This window comes from Juglans regia, chromosome 6 (assembly GCF_001411555.2).
Source record: "Juglans regia cultivar Chandler chromosome 6, Walnut 2.0, whole genome shotgun sequence".
NCBI lineage: Eukaryota > Viridiplantae > Streptophyta > Magnoliopsida > Fagales > Juglandaceae > Juglans > Juglans regia.
In genome coordinates, this window is record NC_049906.1 from 20,834,996 (window position 1) to 20,854,869 (window position 19,874).

The 19,874-nt window shown below is 35.7% G+C and overlaps 1 pseudogene; it reads right to left on the reverse strand.

Moving 5' to 3' along the window:
• Positions 1–14,203: 14,203 nt before the first annotated feature.
• Positions 14,204–17,980, reverse strand: LOC118348638 (annotated as a pseudogene).
• Between the last annotated feature and the right edge of the window lie 1,894 nt (positions 17,981–19,874).

Genomic DNA, 19,874 nt, shown 5'->3' on the forward strand with positions numbered 1-19,874 from the left:
CTCCCGAGCATTTCTCCCGACAGTACGTTTTTTTTTGTTTCAGTATTTAACTTGGTGATTAAAAATATATCTTTAATGATGTTGTGAATTTTTTTTTGAAATATTTAAATATTTTAAAAAAGTGAATAAAAATAAATCAAAAAACTAGAAAAACATTTTTTTGCCTTCTTTGGAGATCCTCGGCTACATCCCTCGGGATATGTAGCACTACTCTATCCTTAATTACATTGGATGACATGAGATATAAAATTTTGGTATCTCTCTTAGTTATCAACTGGTAGGACTATCCAAAACTCTGAAAATTCGATTCCAACTTATACTCCGCCGATAAAATAGAGTCGGAGTTTTTTTTGCATTTAAAGTCGAAGTCGAATTTGCTGTTTGATCGACTCCGATATTACCTCCAACTCCAAATCCAGCTTTGACCTTCGACTTTGAGTTTAATAAAAATATATATTATTTTAGATTGATCATATATATTCATACAAAAATTCTAGAATTGACTAATAATTAATTTAATTTATTTTAATTTACTAATATTAATTGATCATATTATTTTATTAGTCAGTTAAATTTAGAATATTAAAAATTTAACTGACTAATAATCAATGTGATAATTGTGAAAAAATAATATTAATAGATTAATAACTAATTTTTATGTACACAGTATGTTAAAGCATAAATTCGCACAATAGGCCAGAACGGAAGAAAATAGTCATCCTCGACCCTGGTGACTTGGGTGTCGATATGGTACTCAAACCTTCATCTATGAGAATAAACAATAAATAAATATGCAAATTTAAATGAAGAGATAAACACAAACTCCATTTGAAGGGTCACGCCTGGAGTGCTCAGACGAATGGTAGTGTCATATGCAAAAACCCACACTCTATTTGAAGGGTCACGTCTGGAGTGGGTTTGCAGGAGCAGTTATGACTCCGCAAACTGTATCATATAAATCCAAAGATATGACCCAATGCCATGTACGAGATTCTCATTTGAGGAAGGATTGAGGATCAAGCATGTGGACCACATCTTGACCGTCTGTCTTTGTCATCCTGCAGTATGACAATTGAGGCTAAATGACTCTATCCAAGCATACCTAGAGTCATAAATATGTCAGAATGACATCTGATAGTCCCACCCTATAGACATGAGACAAAATCTCACTTTTGAGATCTAGAAACACCTAAATTCTTGTGAAGCTAGATTCTTCAGAGGAAACAACGAAGGAGATGAGTAGCGACGTAGTGATCCCAACACTAAGAAGTAGGTTAGCTTTTAGTATAGCATTGGAGAATGTGGAGAAAATGTTGTATATAATAAGCATATGTAGTTTTTTAACCTTTCCCCTTTCTAATCATGAATAAATCTAATTTTCGTTATTATGTTTACTCTTAAATTTACTTGCTAATTCTCGAGACCTTGCATGTGTTTACAGTTTGTGTGAGAAAGCATTATCTCTATGTGAGAAATCATTATCTCTATGTGAGAAAGTATTATCTTTGTGTGAAAAAGCATTATCTCTATGTGAGAAATCATTGTCTCTGTGTGAGAAGTATGTAACATGTGTTGATCATCATGGGACGGAACAAGAAATTCCTTGAACCATTCCTGCGAAACGTTGCCACCAGTTTCATGTGGGAAAAATAATTTGTCGTGATAATTGGGGTGGAGTGGTATTGTGTTGGCCTCACCAGATATGCGTGAAGGAGAATCCCCTGGACATATCACATGCAGTGTCCTCGAGTTGGTTGGCCGAGTAGACATTTCTCCGGTGCAACATGTTATCTCTGTGTGAGACATCTGTGTGATGACCATTGTATCTAGGTGATGACAATTATGACTATGAAATCCTTATCCATGTGATGATTTTTATGAATTGTGGAAGGAGAATTTCCATACTGCTCCTTCAGTCAGGCCTGTGCAAGACGTCGAGGGCCTATCCCAGCCCAAGCCTCATCCTCCAAACAGCCCTAGAGTCACTTAAGGAGCCCAGCCCACGAATTACACCAGCTTGAGAAAGAAGCGCTACGCGGGAAAAGAGATCAATAGGGACAGACGAGACTCACCGCTTCTGACACTTGCTATGACACCTAGCAATAAAGGATCTATATCGGCAAGAGGGTGGGAAAAACTGGCAGCCCTTCATTCTCTAATGAAGGATCCTTTATTGCGAGGCACCACTCGGGAAGCCACGCCACATTAATGACACCACCCTAGACTCCACGTCACATTAAAGGGCCCTGACTGGGCTACTGTAGGAGTGACGTGAACCCCTAACACAAATTACAGGATGTCTCCTAGGAACCTTGTATAAAAGCTATCCTTCAGGTACTGGGGCTGAGCAAAAATCCAAAAATCTGACTCCGACTTCGACTCCGCTCCAACTTCGCTCTGACTCTAATCCAACTCCGACAAGTTAGAGTCGGAGTCAGAATTTTTTTCCCTAGGAAGTCGTCTGACTTTGCCCTCCACCTCTGCCTCTGATATTGTACATATTTTATAAAAATATATGTTTTTCTATATACTAATCATATAAACTTAATATAACTATATCTTATATAATTAGTTAAACTCAATAATACTAGCATCAGCTAATTATTATAAAATAATACATTTATAGTTTAATATGTATAGACTAAATTGATTAATAATAGTTTGATATATATAAATGTCATACTATTACAATATTACTACCATGTAACACTAAATTACTAATGTATAAATATAATAACATGTAATACTAATGGATAAACCCTGATCTATAAATTTATAATAACATATAATACTAATGTATAATAACTAAAGTATTAATCATATAAATTTTATATAAAATATCTTATATAGTTAGTTAAATTCAATAATATACTAGCTTGTGCTAATTATTATAAAATAATATATTTATACTAAAATATATATAGACTTAATTGACTAACACTAAATTGCTAATGTATAAGTGTAATAGCATGTAATATTAATGTATAAACACTAATTTATAAATTTATAATAACATATAATACTAATGTATAATAATTAAAGTATTAATCATATAAATTTTATATAACAATATCTTATATAGTTAGTTAAATTCAATAATATACTAGCGTATGCTAATTATTATAAAATAATATATTTATTGTGACGCCTCCAAATTTCGCTTGAGATCGGACGGACATTTGAAGTGTCGAGACATGCAACACAAGGTTACCTGCCCCCGTTCATGACATATAAGATGTAATATTCCTAACATGCATCTAGCATTATGCAATATTCGCATCGGATAATTTTTTTCTTTAGCAATACTATGCACCAAACTAAAATATCCCAAATACTTAAAACATACTCCATACTTAACGACATACTAAACAACTAAGATCACAATAATAGTCCATAAGGTTGTGATCAAAAGAGTGCTGGAGATTGAACTCCACAAATACAAGTAGTAATCTGAGGTAACTATTGTAATACCATCTACGTCGCACCGTCGCTTAGTCGGCCGTTTCCAGTTGGTCGATTCCCGGTTCTCCTTCAGATCCTATAACAAAATCTACCATTCGGGGGGAATGGTAGTTGAGACTACCATAGTGAGATTTGATTACAAATCTCAGCAAGTTAACGGAAAACTTCCACACAGGTTAATGATGCATGCATGGCAGTAAAAGCATGAATGCATAATCAAATCATAAGTAATCATAGCATAACTTGACATACAACATAACATAACTGGCATAACTTAAACTGAAACTGAAGCTTAGCATGAACGTGACTTAAAACATAGCATGAACGTGAACTTAAAATATAACATGGACTTGAAACATAACATGAACGTGAACATGCATAATTTGAACATGAACTTGAAACTGAACATGAACCTGAGCATGACATAACATAAATGTGAACCTGGAACATAACGTAAACGTGAACATAACATAACATGAACTTGGAACATATTCTTGTCTCATGGGATTACCATGATTGCGTGAACGTAAACTTGAACATAACATAACGTGAAACATGACTTGAACTTGGAATCTTATTCAATAGACTTAATCATTAAAGTGACCATATGGGTGCTACACAGGTCCCCTTGAGCCGTGTGTCCCTGCCGATTACCGCATCACATCACAGGTTTCTATACCAGCTGTGAGTGCGTTAATACGTACTCCACAGTTGTTGTGGCCCCACGTATTCTACGTGTCACAATTGCTGTGTCTCACGTAGTGTATGCTCCACAGTTGTTGTGGCCCCATACTTCATGCTCCACAGTTGTTGTGGCCCCATGACTTATTTGTTTGTGCCACACTTGCTGTGGACACACGTAACATAATGTGTGGCACCATCGGCGTTAGTGCCTGGCGCGCTCCGGTGACCAGCTAATTAGGCCCCATTCGCAACCTGTTGACTGTACTTCGTCAACTCAGGGAATTTCACACCTATTTAGACACTCCAGCATGAACAAAGGAGTTCCACAAGGATATTACCCCATCCTAGCGCTTAGGGTCGTGATTGACATGAATGACTTAACTGGCAGACATGACATTTCGTAACGTGACGTAACATGAACGTGACATAAAAGACAGAAATCTTGACGTAGCATAACATGACATGAACATAAGATGACAGACATGACATACTTCAAGACATAAATGTAATAGAATACATTTCATAACATGGCAAACATGTAACATGCAACATTTCGTAACATGGCATACCATATAACAGACAACATTTCATAACATGGTGTAACATGTGACAGTGAATCTTACATGACATGAAATACATGTAACAGATGGCATACTTAACTTAACATGACATGCTTGCAATGTATAGGAATACGTGACAGAATATCTTTTATAACAGATGAATAATTCATGACAGAATAAATTCTGTGTAACAGATAAATATGTAATGACTTGGCATGGCACATATGATAACATGCATACATACAATTTAGTTCCCTTACTTATCACTCATACACATTAAACTGATAGTAAGTTAAAAACTAACTTACATCGATCGTCGTGTTCTACTAGAATAAAGCGCGAAACATGAGGAACTGTAAAAGGTTATTCTAAAAGTTAGAAATTAATTATTAACAATTAGAAATGTGAAAAGAGACAACTTAGAGTAAAATTACCATTTTACCCTTTACATGTGGGCAAATGACCATTTTACCCCCTAACTTAAGGATTTGATATCCTAATTCCAAAAAATTACCAAAATTTACATTCCTCATGTAAATTTTTTTCCAAACTCAAATCTCAACTCAGAAAAATTTAAAACCAATCATAACTATGAAAAACTCACTATGGCCGAAACCTACATAGGCCATTTGTCTTATTTTGGTTGCAATTCTTTCAAGTTTCAAAACTCATGAATAAACCAAAATCTTGTAACAAAGATCTTCCTATCCTAAGTTTAAAAACACCCTTAAAACTATCCATTAAGAAAAAGCTAATTATCAATATCAAACTTTTTGTAAAAAGACCCAAACTTTTTAACAAAAAGTAAACCTTAAATCACAAGTTTTAACCTTAATAAAAACATCTCCAAGAATTCCAAAAAATCAAATCTTACTTCTAACATATTCATAACATCATCCTAAGATCAAACATGCTTTAAAACATCAAACAAAACTCACCAAAAAACACAAAACAACACTTGGAGTTTTTGGTTTTAAACTTAGTCCAAAACAGAAACTGATTTTCCCAACTAACTATGATCAATCTCTTGATCCATGGCTTAAAGACATGTGATCTTCAAACTAACACATCACATGGTTTAAAAATGTGTCCTAAAGAAGATCCAACCATCAAACTTAAAATCACATGGCTAAAATTTAATAAAACATGGATCTAACTCAAAAACATCAAAGTTTAGGCTTAACCGAAATCCTCTTGCATAGAAAATCATATCTTTAAAAATAATACTAAATATCTTCGAAATAACATCCTAATATGTATATAAGAGGCTTAGGATCATCATATAAAAATATCAAAGCCTTTGGAATAAGATTAAACCACGAAATATTCAAACTTTCACCAAACAGAAACTGTTTTTCCACTTCCAGTTTTCATGTTTCTAACTCTAAGAAAATATATCATCAAAAGCTTTATTCATGCAACAAAACCTCAATGAACATTCATAAACACATGTTAAAAACACTCCATAAAATTTTCGGACCAAGATAAGTCCATTAGCTTGGTCAAAACTTCCAAAACATAACATACTCTCCTGTTTCACGCCCAGAATGACCTTTCCATGGTTAAAAATACTTTTGACCGACCAAATGAGAATGGAATGAGACTAATAATATATCCACGGAAACTAGACTCAAAGACAAACAACTTATGTGAAGGAAGTGTCGTGCGAAAATACTTACAAAGGGTCGTAAATGGCTACGCAAAAAGTCCCAGAAATCTGTCCGAGAGAGCTCTTTTGGGTTTCTCTCTAAGAACGGGAGAAAGAAGTGATAAAATGGAGAGAAGTATGTCTTGCACGACTTTAGACTTCTGGAAGGAGAAGTTATGGGCTTGAAGGACCCTTGATTGGAGGTGGATATGTGACATAAAGTGGAGAATAGAGAGGGGCAGAGACTGCTTGCAGCAGCTGTGAAAGATGGAGGTTGATGGAGTGGATTTCTCCTTCACATCAAGGCACTATTGGGTGCAGCCAATGGCAGTGGATGGTCTGCCATGTGGGGGAGGAAACTTCTCCAAGAAGCTTTGCCAAGGTGGCCAATTTCGTGGGCCTTGGTGGGCCCCACCAAGTGGGCTTCAGTTTGGGGTTTAAAGGGGATTTGGTTAGGGTTTGAGATGCTATCAAGCCCAAATCAATTTTTCTTGGCCCAATCAAATTCTCAAGGTTTAAAAGGTTGAATAATGATGTCATAACAAGGATTTGATTAATTAATAGCATGTGGAAGTGATTTAATCAAGTGATTAAACACAATGCTAGAAATCGGATTAAAAAGGGTTTGGAGGCCAACTTTAGGGTTTGGGAAAACCATTTAGGGTTTTGGTTTCAACCAAGCTTTTGGAGTTTCAATTGGATTCCAATCATTTAGGGTTTTGCTAGCGTTGAAACCCTCTTTGGTCTGGCATGATCTCACACCTTGATTCCTTCACAAATCTATCTAATGGTTCTTTTTTGTGTCAAGTGTCTAATACCATTCACTAAGTGTGGCTAAAATCTTGCCAAGTGTCCAAATAAAACTTCTCTAACCTAATTTGGACATTCCACACTGTGATTTTGAAAACACTGAAATGGGTGCGCTTATCGAGGTTACTATTCACTCCAAAAATACATAATAAACTTAGTACTAAAAGTTTCTAAATATTCATATTAACTTATAGTGAAAATCGTTTAACGAAATTCAACCCCGAAGTGCCCCTAAAAATAATTTCACAATTTTCAACAGACGTTTCGTCCGGAATTATGAAAATAAGTTATTGCGCCATAAAATCCTAAATAATCCTCTGAGTCTAATGGCGTAGACCATAACGCATTCTGACACTTCTAACTACCTCAAATAATTAAACTCATATTACTAGCACCATAGTGAGTGATAACACTGACTATGTTGACAGACTAAAACCTATGCGATTGGTCGATTCGTAAAAACTTATGGGGTTTTCACGAGATTCCTAAAGTCAATAGAAATTCCACCAATGAATTTCTAGTGGGCTGTTACATTTATACTATAATATATATAGACTAAATTAACTAATAATAGTTTAGTATATGTAAATATCATACTATTACAATATTACTACCATGTAACACTAAATTACTAATGTATAAATATAATAACATGTAATACATAATAACATTTAATACTAATGGATAAACACTAATATATAAATTTATAATAACATATAATGCTAACGTATAATAACATGTAATAGTAATGTATAATAACTAAAGTATAATAAGATATAATAGTCATGTATAATAACCAATGATTCAATATATAATAACATGTAATACTAATATATAATAACTAGTGTATAATAACATGTATAATCACTAGTATAATAACATTAAACATAGAGTACTAAGTCTAGTATATAATTAAGTTAGAAACTAATATAATAATATGTAATACTTTAGTAGAATAACATGTAATTAAATGCTATAGTATAAGTCTATAATACTAATAGCTTATTAAATACTATAGGAATAACTTATAAGTTAGAAGTTAGCATAAAATATTATATTGACTTTGAAAAAGCATTAGTTCTACCCCAACACAATAGCTAGAGAGGGTGAATAGGTGTAAATCAATTTTGATGGTCTGTTAAAAAATATTGTTAAACAGATAATTAATCAATGAAACAAATCACACAAATAATCAACACAAATAAGCAGTGATTACCGCTCAAGCTCCATGTCGAGCGAGGGTTGAGCGAACTCTTTCTCTGGGTTATCACTCGAGCTCCACGTCGAGCGCATTTCGAGTGAACTATCTGTATAAGTTTTGCTCGGACACCATGTTGAGCAAACGTTCTGTATGAGTGAACTTTCTGTATGAGTAACGCTCGAGAGCCATGTCGAGCGCATGTCGAGCGAATTCTCTATATGAGTTTCGCTCGAGCACCATGCCTAGCGCATGTCGAGTGACTCTCTATATGAGTTCTGCTTGAGCCATGCTGAGCTCACTTGTAAAATGGCACCGTTTTACGTGGTGACTTAGGCTGTGTTTGGGTAACAGAGATACCTCAACACTTTTCAAATATTCTCGTACTTTTGAAAATACTTCACATGCCAAACAACTTAAAATACTCTCAATAGGACCTACAAACCCACTTCAATCTCTACTCATAACTATTCACAAACATTCTATAATACTTATCACTATTATATATACATAAAAAATAAAATCACTATAATATTTATCACTATTAAATAAATAAAAAAATCATTATAATATATAAATAAAAAAATCACTATAATATATAAATAAACAATAAAATCACTATAATATATAAATAAAAAATATTTATCACTATTATATATAAATAAAAAATAAAATCATTATAATATATAAATAAAAAATAAAATCACTATAATATATAAATAAAAAATAAAATCACTATAATATTTATCACTATTAAATATAAATAAAAAATAAAATCATTATAATATATAAATAAAAATAAAATCACTATAATATATAAATAAAAAATAAAATCACTATAATATTTATCACTATTAAATATAAAAAAAATCATTATAATATATAAATAAAAAATATTTATCACTATTATATATAAATAAAAAATAAAATCGCTATAATATATAAATAAAAAATAAAATCTCTATAATATATAAATAAAAAATAAAATCACTATAATATATAAATAAAAAATAAAATCATATAATATTTATCTCTATTATATATAAATAAAAAATAAACTACTATAATATTTATCACTATTATATATAAATTAAAAATAAAATCACTATAATATATAAATAAAAAGTAACATTACTATAATATTTATAACTATTATATATATATATATATATAAATAAGATCATTATAATATTTATCACAATTATATATAAATTAAAAATAAAATTATTATACTATTTATCATTATTATATATAAAATTAAAATAAAATCACTACAATATTTATTAATATTAAAAAATCACTATAATAAAATCATTATAATATTTATTATTAAAAATAAAATCACTATAATATTTATGGGACCTACACATTTTTCAACTACCTCCTCAAAAGTCAACAACTCAACATATTTCACACATCCAAACAACTCAAAATACTCTCAATGGGACCCACAAACTCACTCCAATCTCTACTCATAACTATTCACAAACATTCTCAACACTTCTCAACACTTTTCAACACCCAAACCCTTAAACCCACGATTCCCTTTCGCCCTCCTTCACTGAAACCTAGCTTTCATTTCTACCAAAGCCTTCTTCAATTCTAACCCTAGGTGCAGCTCCCCCCACCCTCGCATATCCTTTCTCTCAAAATCCCACCGACGATCGCAAGAGTCCAGGAACCACGAACTCTCTCTCAGAGTCCCACCACACGGTCTCTCTCTCTCTCTCTTCTAGTAAGCCCCTATCTCTCTCTTCTCAGTTCTCCCTTCATCGTCTATCTCTCCATCTCTCTCTTCTTTTGATTTTCACATAAAATTTTATAGGGGCTCAAGGCTAAAGAAGGCTACAAAGCTGCAAGAACTAAGAAGGATAAAAAATTCCATGGAGTGCCATCACGGTATCAAGGTGACTGGTATTGATTTGATTTCAACATGGAAATGAATCTATTTTGTGATACTTTGTGAATATGTGTAGATGGGTAGGTGCCTAGCTGTTTTAATTAAAATTAATTATAATCTGTGAATCTGTGTAGTATTTGAGGAAAAAATATTTATGTGGGATTTCACATAATTGGGTCACATGGTGGTTTCCATTCTTGAAGAAATCATAAGGACCTTACAGCACATATATTCGGTAACAAGAAACTAATTTATGTTTGTCTATGTTTTTTTTCAATGTATGTGTTAACGTCGTGTTTTGTATGCCTTTGAGCCAAGTTTAAGCAACTCAAGTCTTTATAACCGGGCCTACGAAAATAGAGAAGAAGACAACTGGGAAAGGGTGACCTTGGGGCCGGGGAGTCTCCGATGCCAAAGTCAATAAAGTCTCTTGGAAGTTTGTAAATAAGTGAGAGAGTCTAGGGATCAGAGAGAGTTTCTTGTACTTGGAGTTGCTATTTATATCGGGGGTCCGGGAGGGTGACAGATCGTGTATGTCCCTATGGAGTTTGTGTCCTTCGTACTATTCCTTTTGTCAAAGTCCTTTAACGCAATGTGGCTCTGTGACATAGCTCTATGACGTAGCTCTGCGATGGTGTCATTAATGTAGTGTGTAGCTCGGGTAGTGGTGCTATTAATGCGGCGTGGTTCCCTAATTTGCTTTATCTTCGGTGGTCCCTCAATGTTTCCATGTCAGAGGATCGAGGGTTCTCCGACTTTCTTGTTCTGTCCTGTACAAGTCTCCATGATTGGAGTGTGGCCGAGCGATGTCAAGCATGTCCGTCCCATTAGCCACCTATTTACTTTTCCTTGTAGGCGCCTTCCTTCATGGGTAAGTTTGGACCCTGGGGCCAGGTATCGGGCTGAGGCCTAGTGGGCTTTTGAAGTGGGGAAAATCCCACTGGGTAGCCATTGGGCTGGTCTTGCTCTCCGCCGTGGGGAGACAAGGCGGCCTCTGGCTCAACCTGGCTCCTTGGTCTGTGGGGAAGTAAGTCGTTTAGGCAGTCTGTATCTAGACCTGCTCCTGCCTGTTGACGCTTACGAGGAAGGTAAGTCTTCATCTTTGAGTAGTTGAGGACTACCCACACTCCATTGGGGAGGGTTCGGAATGCCTCAAGCCAAACCGCCCCTTCGCCCTCCGATGAGGTAATTCGGATAGCGATATGGCTGGTTCGCTCTTTCACCACGATGGGGGTCGGGGTAAGTATTCAGGCAGCCTCGAGGCTATAACAACTCTCCTTCGCGGGAGGAACAAGGGGGCCTATGGCTCAACCCGTCCTTTTATTTCTCGCAGGAGGTAGGTTGTTCGGACAGTCTGATACTAGACCCGCTTTCGCCCTTTGATACCACAAGGAAGGGTTAAGTTTGGGTTAGGCTGATGCTAATCCCACACTTCCATGCAGCAGAGGTCGGGATAAGTATTCTAACTGCCAGGGGGGATGTATCTGCACTCTGCCGTGGGGAAACAAGGCAGCCTTTGGCTTGACCCATCTCCTTGGTCCACGGGAATGTAAGTTGTTTTCTATGATTATTTGGAGAAGAAAACATTAACGATGAATTAAGAATGATAAAACAAAAGAGTTTTAGTAATTGAAAATCAAATACATAAATCAAGAATAAATTCAAAATACCATCTAATGTGCAAGTTCATCCCTAGCCCTACTTGAGAATTTAGTTACCCATAAATATAATGGACAACAAAAATCTCAAGAGAAAAATAAAGCAAACGGTGGCCATGGAAATTAATTTTAGATCATCCTCCTTCAAACTGAGCCATCTCCCTCTTCTCCCCTACCAATTTCGTGCTAATGATGTGCTTAAATAGGGTAGGAAAGAAACCCTAATGTCTTCATATTCCTGCATACAAAATCGTCTAAATTTTAGGACTCAACTTGGCAGCCATGTATGTACTTCAATAGTTTGAATTTGAAAATCCTTATTAGAGACAACTTTGTAGCCCTTCAAGATAGCTTTCTAACACATGAAGAATCGCATCAATCGGATATTTGAGTGAAAAGTTATGATTAAAATAATAAAATATGTCCATTCTGTCTCTTAGCGCATTTTGGACTCTGATCCGAATTACTCTCAAATCCCATCATTATCCTTATTTGAAGAGTCCTACACTCATTGAAAGTTCTTGCCTACTTGAAAGTCCTTTGAATTTGAATGGTTTTGGACTTGCTCTTTTATAGATTATGAAATTAAATATAAAAATCTTCTTAGGAGTATCCCAAAGTAAATAGAAACTCAATTCAAGAATACACATTAAGTCCAAAGATTTCTATTAACATTTTAGCATTTTAGTCCAATAATAGGGTATTTAGAGTGCACTTTCGTACACTCATCACACCCCCCAACTTGCTTATTGCTAGTCCCTAGCAATTTCTATGTTAAAGAGATGAAAGAGATGAGAATCACTAAAATAGGCCACTAATTCACATTTTCCAAATTTACATATAAAAACAATCTAAGGAATCCAATAACCCATCAAGATCAATCCACTTATAGCAATTCACAGAGTGTGTGTGTATTTTCCAAGCTATAACCATCTTACCACTACCTTGACACATGCAACATCAAGAACATCTCAAGCAAAAGGTTCAACTCCATAACTCACGGGTATAATAGTGTTTCGTGTAAGGGCTCTCTCTATGTAGTTGACAAATGGTGTACACACAATCACATAAAGATTTAGGTAATTATGAACAAGCAACAAGCAACAATCAAGCATTGATCTTATGATAGGAACACTAACAAATGAGAATTCAACCATTCTTTCCAAAGCTTACTTAGGATCAGAATGGTCAACACAAAAGGTTGTAACGTGGCTTAGGTTCGGGGCTATATGAAAAAAAAATAAAAAAGGATTCAAAAACTTCCAAATACATACAAAGGGAATCTTATTAAATATCTCAGTAGACCACACTTCTCACTTGATGTACTCTTCAACCTTTCAAATCATCAAATAATGCCTCTTTTTCTTTTCCCTTTTCCCTTTTTTTCTTTTTTTTTTCATCATTTTCTTTTTATAATTTGGTGATCAATTACATGTCACCTTGGTATTTTGCTATTTCTATCCAGTCTTGGTATTTTTGCCTTTGAAGCTCACTCACTTGAACACCTTGTGACTCGTGTTCTTCCCTTTTTTTTTTTCTCTTTTTTTTATTCCTTTTAAAAAGAAGAATTCCACATCTAGTACACACTTGGAAATAACAAGGAAATGAAAAAGTAGTGTATAAGCTATACTCCAATGTGGAGAAGCATGCATGTGGGCATATTAAAAGAAAATGTTACATGTGTTTATTGGCTCAAAGTTGGTTACTAGGGGTCTATAATGGAAAGGGTTAGCTTGAAAGGCTCAAACGTTGATCCTAAGTTGACCTTCGTCATATCCCAAGTATATCCACCATCTTACCACAAACCATGTAATGATATTCTCAAAAGAAGTGTCCAATTCAACATATCAATGAACGCTTATCACAATTTATTACATTTGTAGGCTCTCGATCCTCTCAAAAACTCACATTAATACTTAAGCAAAAGAGTTATCTAGCTACATGTGTCAAACCACCATCTTACCATAAAACTTGGATAAGTGCATTAAAGATTCTATGAATACCTCAGCAAAAAATGATTATGGTAGGTTTGATGAATTCACGAAGATGGCTATGAATAAGAATGAGTACACATGTGAAAATGATGACGTGTGATGCAAAATTAAAAAAAAGTTTGACACATGAAAATATGCCACAGAGTTCCAACAAGTATTTTCAATACTGAATTTGCACCACCACCCCCCAACTTAAATGAACTATTGTCCTCAATGTTTAAGAATCAAATTTGAATGGGGAGTAACTAAAAATGGTAGAATACACCTAATGAGTGACTTGGGTAGCTCGCTAAGCACCAAAGATGGTAACCTGAAATGACAAAATGAAACTAACCTGGAAACAAAAACAAAGAAAACAATAGCAAACAAAAAGGAAAAGAAAGAAAATAAGAGAAAACAAAAATAAAACAAAACAAATAAAGAGAAACATACTTGCGTGGTGTGATCAAGGTTGATAGACCGGATCCACAAGTGGAATGTCTTCCACTTTCGAAACTTGTCTATCAATTAATACTTTAAGGCGTTGACCATTTACTTTAAAGATCCGACCATCCTTGGGATCCTCTATTTCTACCGCCTATTTGCAAAAACATTCTTCACAACAAAAGGGCCAATCCACCTAGACCTAAGTTTTCCTGGGTGATTATGGAGTCTAGAATCATATAAGGACACTCGATCATTAGGCTTAAACGTTTTTCTCAAAATATTTTTATCATGAAACGCTTTCATTTTAGCCTTATAAATTCTAGAGTTCCCATAAGCATCATTTCTTAACTCCTCTAACTCGGTCAACTGAAATTTTCTAAGCTTACCTGATTCTCCCATGTCAAAATTGAAATGCTTGATGGCCCAATAAGCTCGATGCTTGAGCTCCACTAGTAAGTGGCAAGGCTTTCCAAAAACAAGCCTATAAGGTGACATGCCTAAGGGAGTTTTGAAAGCTGTACGGTAGGCCCAAAGCGCATCAATTAGTCTCAAAGACCAATCTTTGCGATCCAAGTTGACCGTTTTTTCCTAAAATTTGCTTAATTTTCCAGTTTGTAAGTTCTACCTGTCCACTTGTCTGGGGATGGTAGGTAGTAGAGATCTTATGTACCACCCCATATTTTTTCATCAAAGCCTCAAAAGAATAGTTGCAAAAATGTGTATCCCGATTACTAATGATAGCACGTGGTGTACCAAATCGAGATAACACATTCTCTTTGAGAAATTTAATTACTGTCCTATTATCATTACTCCTGCAAGCTGCTGCCTCTACCCATTTTGACACATAATCTATTGCCACAATAATATACTGGTATTCAAAAGAAGGAGGAAATGGTCCCATAAAATCAATGCCCCAACAATAAAAAATTTCAATCACCAATATTGGGTTTAAGGGCATCATATTACGATGGGACATAACTCCTAATTTTTTACAGTTTTCACATGAGCGACAATAGGTGGGCCAATAAAATTCACATTGCAGAATTTTTGCAGATGTTTTCTTCATTGAAAAGTGGCCCCCACAAGTTTGGGAGTACAAAATTCCAAGACGCTAGCAATCTTTTCATCAGGAATGTAACGCCTTAAAATTTGGTTGGGGCAGTATTTGAAAAGGAAAGATTCATCCCAATAGAAATTACGTACCTCAATCGTGAACTTCCTCTTGTCCTGAGCGTTCCAATCCACCGATATCTCACCTGCAGCCAAATAATTCACAATATGAGCAAATCATGGTAGAGAAGTAATAGAAAGTAAATGCTTATCAGGAAAGTCATCCCTGATTGGCAGGTGGTCAGATGTGTCCTCAAATGTGAGCCTTGAGAGATGGTCAGCCACTACGTTCTCCACTCCTTTCTTGTCTTTGATGGTGATGTCAAATTCCTGCAAAAGTAAAATCCATCGTATCAGTCGCGCCTTAGCATCCTTCTTTGTAAGAAGGTACTTAAAGGCTGCATGATCTATGAAAATAATAATAGGAGAACCAATCAAGTAAGCACGAAACTTATCCAAAGCAAACACTATAGCTAGCAACTCTTTTTTAGTGGTGGAATAATTCATCTGAGCACTATTTAGAGTTCTACTAGCATAATAAATAACAAAAGGCTTCCCCTCCCTTTGTGGTCCAAGAACAGCACCTATAGCAAAGTCACTAGCATCACACATGATCTTAAAAGGTAAAGTTCAATCAGGTGGCTGCATTATGGGTGCTGAGGTAAGCTTACCAATTAGCATTTTAAAGACCTCTTGACAAGCTTGTGTCCACTCAAATGGGGCATCTTTAGCTAGGAGATCACATAGTGGTCTAGATATGGTGGAAAAATTTTGTATGAACCTCCTATAAAAGCCTGCATGTCCAAGAAAGGATCTCACATCCTTTACTGTCCTAGGTGTAGGCAACTTAGAGATTAATTCAATCTTAGATTGATCAACCTTTATTCCCCTAGAAGAAATAATATGCCCTAAGACAATACCTAAAGGTACCATAAAGTGGCATTTCTCCCAATTCAAAACTAATTCCTTCTCCTCACAATGAGTCAACACTCTCTCTAAATTCAATAAGCATGCATCAAAAGAAGATCCAAAAATAGTCAAGTCATCCATAAAAACTTCCATGCAATTTTCAACCATGTCACTAAAAATGCTCATCATGCAATGTTGAAAAGTAGCAGGTGCATTACACAATCCAAATGGCATTCTACGAAAAGCATAAGTACCAAATGGACCAGTGAAAGTGGTTTTATCCTGATCTTCTAATGCAATTTCAATTTGATAATAACCAGAATAACCATCCAAGAAACAATAGAAAGAATGATCAGCCACACACTCAAGAATTTGATCAATAAAAGGGAGAGGAAAATGGTCTTTCCGGGTGGCAGCATTCAATTTTCTATAATCAATGCACATCTGCCACCCAGTCACAAGTTTTGTAGGGACTAACTCTCCCAAGTCATTCTTCACCACAGTAACACCTGAATTTTTAGGAACAACCTGTGTAGGACTTACCTATTTACTATCAGCAATAGGATATATCATTCCTGCATCTAATAGTTTCAACACTTCATTTTTCACCACTTCTTTCATAGTAGGATTAAGCCTACGCTGGGAGTCTTTATGAGTGCTAGTTCCTTCCTCTAAATTAATTTTATGAGAACAGACCAGGGGACTAACACCCTTTATATCACAATGCTCCAACCTAAGGCCGACTTATGCTCACTTAGGGTCCGAATTAATTTCTCACCTTGAGACTGAGACAATTCAGATGAGATAATAACATGAAAAGTATCACCTGGACCAAGGAAAGCATGCTTTAAACCCTTAGGCAGAGGCTTCAATTCAACTTTGGGTGCTTCCACACTTGAAGGAATTTGTTTTTCACCTTTCTCAGGCAACTCCTCAAACTTCGATTGCCATGCCCGAGTGCCGTAATCTTGAGTTCTATAAAAAATAACACAAATATCAACTACATCAGATGGATCACTGATAGAATCAAACTTAGAATTAACAAGAAAATACTCAAGGGGATCAAAATCATGAGCTATAGAAACTCCCCTATCAACGAGTGAGTCAATCATGTATGTCTGGTGGCTCTCGTCATCATCTTCTGGCTGTTTTACAATATGGAAGATATTCACCTCGAGAGTCATGGTTCCAAAAGATAGCTTCATGAGCCCATTCCTGCAATTAATAAGAGCATTAGCAGTTGCAAGGAAAGGCCTACCTAAAATCAATGGAATTTTAGAAGTGGTATCAACAGCAGAGCTAGTGTCAAGGATTAGGAAATCAACAGGATAATAAAATTTGTCAATTTGAATTAGAATATCCTCTACCACACCCCGGGATATTTTGACTGAACGGTCAGCCACTTGCAATATACCACAGTGGTTCGTTTGCTTGATTTTAAAGCTTGAGGGAATGGTACCTTAACAGGACTTTTTCTCACATCAGGTTCCTTGGTCAGCTCGGCATCACTACTATCTTGATCCTTTTCCACATCCTCTGATTTGTTCGTTGTTGGGATGTGTAATGACTTACCACTTCTCGTCACAATGACATTCACACCCTTCAAATTCTCTTGTGCCATGTGTTGACCATGGGGTGCGGACTGAGCCTGAGAAGGGAACTTACCTCACTCATTCACACTCAAGGAGCTCATCAATTTAGACACTTGGCTCTTTATCTCCTTGGTTTCTTAACAATCTGCGTAATCAAATATTCAAACTTTTAGTTAGTCTTACCCTGTGTCTCAATAAAAGCATGCAAAGTGTCTTCTAAAGGATTCCTAGAAGATGAAGGTGCATGATATGGTGCAGGGTATGATCTAGGGGGTTGTGTAGGTGGCTGGTTTTTAGACTTCTAGCTAAAATTGGGGTGATTGCGCCACCCCGGATTATAGGTATCGAAATAAGGTGTAAAAGGCTTCTTGTACATACCTAATTACATTGTTCCTCATTCATCCCTTTCATCTCAGCAAATGTGGGACACTCTTGGGGGAGGTGATCTACCCCGCCACACACAAAACATGGTCCAAAAGACTCTGGATGTTTAGCCACGTGTGTTGGCTTTAAGTGCTTAGTCTTTAACACATCTAGCTGCCTAGTGAGCATCTCAACCTTAGCCTTTAGGCTATCCTCTTCCCTGAGATGGTAAATTCCACCACTATTTGGGTTTCTTGCAGGTCGTGACCTATTTGTGCTTTCAGTAGCACTAGGTCTAGTCCAAGTGTGAGCTTTCAGTAGCACTAGGCAAGTGTTAGCTAGAAACATAATGCATGACGGTGTTGATATGAACCTGCGGGTACGGAATCCCTTGAACCCACAATCAATTTGAAAACTTCCCAAGAAAGCCAAAATCAAGCCAATGGATGAAGAACCTAGACCCGATGAGAACTCGTTTTAAGAACCTAGATTATATCAAAATCTAGACCCGTTGAAGAACCCGTCTCAAGAACTCAGATTACAAAGGAGGAACGCCACAAAGGTTGTGATTTACCTTTGATAAGTTCAAAAGTTCAATTAAGAACAAGAGGAGTAAAACTCAACTCACAATGAACAAATTCATCAAATTTCATAAACTTCATGAACTGATTAAAATGAGGCTACATAGAGTATTTAAAGCAAAACCTAATGAAACCCTAGCCAAAATAAAACCCCATCTTCCAAAAGTGCCCTTGGATGAACAGTTCTGTGGCTACAGTGCGCGCTACAGTAACTCGGCTACAGTAACCCTAACCTTAGTTCAATAAAATAATAACTTTCCCAACATGCCCTGGCATAAGCCCCCTTAAGTGCTTCCCATAATAAACTCAATTATTCTAAACTAATAAAATAAGTTCTTTAAATGAATTAAATAAGTTAAAACCCTTCAAAAGCCCAAAGCCTTTAGGTCTTGGGTTGCCCTCTTCCATAGCTGATCAAATGAATCAAAACTAGATCTTCATCCTTCAAGCCCCATCTTGAATGTTGGGCTCTTGCTAAACTCGTCCCAAGTGGATTGCATCAATCCTTACATTGTCTCCTTGATCTTCTTGGCCCGTCTGGACGTTGCAAATGATCTTTAAGACTAGGCCCATCTTGGTTCCCATCATTCCCCCTCTCCTCAAAAGGATTCGACCTCGAATCTCCACCTGGATCAAAGGGAAAGTGGTTAGTAACATTGAAAATAGTAGAAACATGATACTTAACTGGAAGATCCATTAGATATGCATTTTGATTAATTTGTTCAAGAATTTGGAATAGTCCATCCAAGCTACTCCTACCATCAACTGGTGAAGACTTTAAATCTAAAATAGGAAAAGGATTAAGTCTATAAACAATTTCAATTGGTGAAAATTTAGTAGTAGCATGAACACTCCAATTATATGTGAACTCGATGAATGACAAACAATACTCCCACAAATGTTCATGAAGCACATCTAAAGTCTTCCTTGAACCAAAATGACCACAGCAATATGCAAACTCAATGAATGGCAAATAATA